The following is a 6,000-nucleotide window of genomic DNA, read 5'->3' on the forward strand; positions in this document are numbered from 1 at the left end:
TTTTAGGTAGAGTCACACCAAGGTATTTTATATTATTTGTGACTATTGTGAAGGGTGTTGTTTTCCTAATTTCTTTCTCATCCTCTTTATCCTTTGTGTAGAGAAAGGCAACTCATTTGTTTGACTTAATTTTATATCCAGCTACTGTGCTAAAGCTGTTTATCAGGTTTAGGAGTTCTCTGGTGGAATTTTTAGGGTCACTTACATATACTATCATATCATCTGCAAGTAGTGATATTTTGACTTCTTCCTTTCCAATTTGTATCCTTTTGTTGTCGAATTGCTCTGGCTAGGACTTCAAGTACTATACTGATTAGGTAGTGAGAAAGTGAGCAGCCTTTCTAGTCCCTGATTTTAGCGGGATAGCTTCGCGTTTTCTCCATTTAATTTGATGTTGGCTACTGGTTTGCTGTATATTGCTTTCATTATGTTTAGGTATGGGCTTTGAATTCCTGATCTTTCCAAGACTTTTATCATGAAGGGGTTTTGGATATTGTCAAATGCTTTCTCAGCATCTAACTAGATGATCATGTGGTTTTTGTCTTTGAGTTTGTTTATATAGTGGACTACATTGATGGATTTCCGTATTGTAAACCATCCCTGCATCCCTAGGATGAAGCCTACTTGGTCATGATGGATGTTTGTTTTGATGTGTTCTTGGATTCGGTTGCAAGGATTATATTGAGTATTTTTGCATTGATATTCATAAGGGAAATTGGTCTGAAGTTCTCTTTCTTTATTGGATCTTTGTGTGGTTTAGGTATCAGAGTAATCATGGCTTCATAGAATGAATTGGGTAGAGTACCTTCTGTTTCTGTTTTCTGGAATAGTTTGAGGAGGGTTGGAATTAGGTCTTCTTTGAAGGTCTGATAGAACTCTGCACTAAACCCATCTGGTCCTGGGCTTTTTTTTTTTTTTTTTTTTTTTTTTTGAGACTATTAATGACTGCTTCTATTTCTTTAGGGGAATTGGAACTGTTAAGATCGATAATCTGATCCTGATTTAACTTTGGTACCTGCTATTTGTCTAGGAAGTTGTCCATTTCATCCAGGGGTATTTTACTTAGTTATAAATACAAAGCTTAAAAACAAAGATTATATTTAAAAATAGAGAAAATGCTGTTAGAATGATGATAAAACAGAAGTGGTAGAGTTCTAGTGAAAATGAAAACTGTGCATATACTTTCTATAGTTAGTAAAAAAGGTAATGTGAAGTAAGGAGAAAAGATTTGGCAATTGTGATACATGAATTTTTTTAGAAAATTGATACAATGACAGGTTAGACATGAATTTTGTTGGATATTTGAATTATGTATCTACTCTATCAAACCAGTAGTAACTTTAGCTATTGTTTTGTAATACTTTTTAAACACTGAAATTAATAAAAATATAATTCATTGGCAGTGATCCATGATACAAATTTCAAAATCACCTTTATTGCCCTTAGAATGTAAAATTGTCACAACAGATTTTGTTAAAAATGCATATTTAAAAGTTAGAAGTAGAGTTAATAGTCATGTTTACTCCATGTTATACGAAAATAAGAACATGAAAATGGGTGTTTATTTTAATGATTAAAGTATTTTGTTGGATATTCAAGGCAATAAGTTCACCATCAATAGAGACAAGAAACAAATACCAGTAAGTTTAAATCAAGAAAAAAGTATGATCTCTTCATTTTCTTCATGAATGCAGGTAGTTCCTTAAATATTAAGTGATCATGATTGATTATGTTTACAAAGAGGGAGAGAAATTTTCACATATGTCATAGGATTTTTATTTTACATGCACACACACAAACACACTCATGTGTGTGTATGTGAGTGTGTGTGTGTGTGTGAGAGGGCATCATAAGAAATATATTTTTTTCCTGGCTAAAGGAAATGCAGGGACAAAAAAAAATGGGAGAGAGACTGAAGGAAAGGTCATAAAGAGACCATCCTATTCCATCTGTAGACACTAATCCTTGACACAATTGCTGACATCAAGAAGTGCTTGCAGACAGGAGCCTAGTATAGTTGTTGCCTGAAAGGGTCTGCCAGCACCTTACCAATACAGGTACAAATACAGCCAATCATAGGACCGAGCCTAGGGACCCCACTGGAAGATTTAGGTGAAGGACAGAAAGAGCTGAATAGGATTGCAACCCCATAGAAAGAATAATATCAACTACCCTGACTCCCCCAGAGATCCTAGTGACTAAACCACCAAGAAAAGAATATACATGGAGGGATGCATGGTTCCAACTATTTATGTAGCAGAGGATTGCCTTATCTGGCTGGCAACAATGGTAGGGAAGGCCTTTGTTCCTGTGCAGGCTTAAAGCCCCAGCTTAGGGGAATGAGGGGTAAGTCAGAAGTGGATGAGTGGGTGGAAGAGCACTGTCATAGAAGGAAAATGGAGGGAATAGGGTGTGATGTTTGTGAAGGGGAGGGGGACAACATTTGAGATGTAAATAAATAAAATCACCATAAAAAATAATTTTTATATCTTGTGATTTATCACATATAAATGCAAATATTTTTAAAGAAGTGATGCCAAAGATAAGTTTGGTAAAGACATCCATGAACAATATCAGATACAGGTACTTTCCAAAGAAGTCAAACATAAAATACTTTTAAAAACTTACTGTTCAATTGTAAACCACATTCAGCTTCAGTAACTATAAAAATATAGAGAATGTAAATCAAATTGTGACTCAAGTTACTTGTAAACTTAATGAGTTCCATGTTAGGCTTAGTCATAATAGTGATGTTATCTCTTTAAAAAAATTTAATTTAATACTGTTTATACAACACATCCCAACAATGGTTTATATGCCCTCTACTCCTCCCAGCTCCCCCCACATTTTCTATCTTCTCTAGATTCACTACTTCTCCAGTTTTCTTTGGAAAAGAGGCTTCCAAGACACAACAACCAAACACAGAAGCAAAAGATTCAGTAAGACAAGGTAAATGCCCTCATATCAAGGCTGAGCAAGGCAAAGCAATAGGAGGAAAAGAGGCCCAATAGTAGGCAAAATAGTCAGAAACGTATCTGTTCCCCCTTTTAGTAGCCTCACAAAAACACCAAGCTAACAGTCATAGCATATAGACACAGAGGATCAGGTACAGATCATGCAGTGTTGGGAGCCGCGCCCACATTCGCCGTTACAAGATGGCGCTGACAGCTGTGTTCTAAGTGGTAAACAAATAATCTGCGCATGTGCCGAGGGTGGTTCTCCACTCCATGTGCTCTGCCTTCCCCGTGACGTCAACTCGGCCGATGGGCTGCAGCCAATCAGGGAGTGACACGTCCTAGGCGAAGGATAATTCTCCTTAATAGGGACGGGGTTTCGTTTTCTCTCTCTCTTGCTTCTTACACTCTTGCTCCTGAAGATGTAAGCAATAAAGTTTTGCCGCAGAAGATTCTGGTTTGCTGTGTTCTTCCTGGCCGGGCGTGAGAACGCGTTTAATAACAATTGGTGCCGAATTCCGGGACGAGAAAAAACTCGGGACGAGAGTTTACCATCACCGGTGCAAGGAAGATCCCTCATTCCAGAACCAGAACTGCGGGTCGCGGTAATAAAGGTTCCCGTAAAGCAGACTGTTAAGAAGGATTCAACTGTATGAATTCAGAACTTTTCAGCTGGGGAACGAGAGTACCAGTGAGTACAGCTTTACGAGGTAAGCCTGGCCTTGAACTTTCTAAGGAAATTCAAGACAGTCTATCAGAAGTAAAGTGGAAAATAGCTTTATAAGATATGTTTGGCCTTGAACTTTCTCTAGTGTTAGAAGCCCTTTTGTTCCTTTTCACATGTTATCAAGTGGTTAAGGCAGGGCGGATTCTGGATGAAGTTCAGGACAATCTATCAGAAGTAAAGCGGGGAGAGAGAATAGGAGCAAAGAAAAAATATGGTTCACAAAATAAGTATACAGGCCTTTCCAAGGGTCTTGAACCCGAGGAAAAGTTTAGGTCAGGTAAGAATACCTGGGGAGAGATTAGAAGGAAGGAGAAGGAAAAAGAAAAGAAAAAAGATCAATTAGAGGAGCCAGTTCTTAATAGTTCTGAATCAGATGAAAAGGCTATTAGGGCCTGGAAGGCGCTCTCCCGAGCAGGTGAAGCCACTGGACAATAATGACAGAGGCAGGCTCTTGCAGCCTACAAGGTCTTATTGTCCACCCTAGAGTTGTAGATCAAGATTGTAAAGGGGAACTTCAGGTTCTCTGTTCTTGTCCTCAAGTTGTCTTTTCTATATCACAAGGGGACAAAATAGCTCAACTAATAATTTTGCCAAGCCTACATGGCTGTTTTTTCTTCCTCTGATATTCCTAGAGCTGCCAGAGGGATTGGTTCTACTAGAAATGATTCTGATTACTTAATAATGCCTTTAGATTGTTGTCAAATTTTATCTACTCACGTAGGGGTAAACCCTCGTGGCGTCAGGCCATTACAGGTCTGACAAATGGATGTCACGCATATTTCCTCCTTTGAGAGAAATCAATATTTACATGTTTAGATAAGAAGAGATCACCTCCATACCTTAAATGATTTTCAAAAGCTGTTGAGAAACAGTAAGAAACCCACTTAAAAATGGGATTGTGGTATATACTGATGGATCAAAAACTGGCATAGGTGCCTATGTGGCTAATGGTAAAGTGGTATCCAAACAATATAATGAAAATTCACCTCAAGTGGTAGAATGTTTAGTGGTCTTAGAAGTTTTAAAAACCTTTTTAGAACCCCTTAATATTGTGTCAGATTCCTGTTATGTGGTTAATGCAGTAAATCTTTTAGAAGTGGCTGGAGTGATTAAGCCTTCCAGTAGAGTTGCCAATATTTTTCAGCAAATACAATTAGTTTTGTTATCTAGAAGATTTCCTGTTTATATTACTCATGTTAGAGCCCATTCAGGCCTACCTGGCCCCATGGCTCTGGGAAATGATTTGGCAGATAAGGCCACTAAAGTGGTGGCTGCTGCCCTATCATCCCCGGTAGAGGCTGCAAGAAATTTTCATAACAATTTTCATGTGACGGCTGAAACATTACGCAGTCGTTTCTCCTTGACAAGAAAAGAAGCCCGTGACATTGTTACTCAATGTCAAAGCTGCTGTGAGTTCTTGCCAGTTCCTCATGTGGGAATTAACCCACGCGGTATTCGACCTCTACAGGTCTGGCAAATGGATGTTACACATGTTTCTTCCTTTGGAAAACTTCAATATCTCCATGTGTCCATTGACACATGTTCTGGCATCATGTTTGCCTCTCCGTTAACCGGAGAAAAAGCCTCACATGTGATTCAACATTGTCTTGAGGCATGGAGTGCTTGGGGGAAACCCAAACTCCTTAAGACTGATAATGGACCAGCTTATACGTCTCAAAAATTCCAACAGTTCTGCCGTCAGATGGATGTGACCCACCTGACTGGACTTCCATACAACCCTCAAGGACAGGGTATTGTTGAGCGTGCGCATCGCACCCTCAAAACCTATCTTATAAAACAGAAGAGGGGAATTGAAGAGATTTTACCCCGAGCACCAAGAGTGTCTGTGTCTTTGGCACTCTTTACACTCAATTTTTTAAATATTGATGCTCATGGCCATACTGCGGCTGAACGTCATTGTACAGAGCCAGATAGGCCCAATGAGATGGTTAAATGGAAAAATGTCCTTGATAATAAATGGTATGGCCCGGATCCTATTTTGATAAGATCCAGGGGAGCTATCTGTGTTTTCCCACAGAATGAAGACAACCCATTTTGGATACCAGAAAGACTCACCCGAAAAATCCAGACTGACCAAGGGAATACTAATGTCCCTCGTCTTGGTGATGTCCAGGGCGTCAATAATAAAGAGAGAGCAGCGTTGGGGGATAATGTCGATATTTCCACTCCCAATGACGGTGATGTATAATGCTCAAGTATTCTCCTGCTTTTTTACCACTAACTAGGAACTGGGTTTAGCCTTGATTCAGACAGCCTTGGCTCTGTCTGGACAGGTCCAGACGACTGACACCATTAACA

The sequence above is a fragment of the Mus musculus genome, chromosome 11 (assembly GCF_000001635.26).
Source record: "Mus musculus strain C57BL/6J chromosome 11, GRCm38.p6 C57BL/6J".
Taxonomy (NCBI): Eukaryota; Metazoa; Chordata; class Mammalia; order Rodentia; family Muridae; genus Mus; species Mus musculus.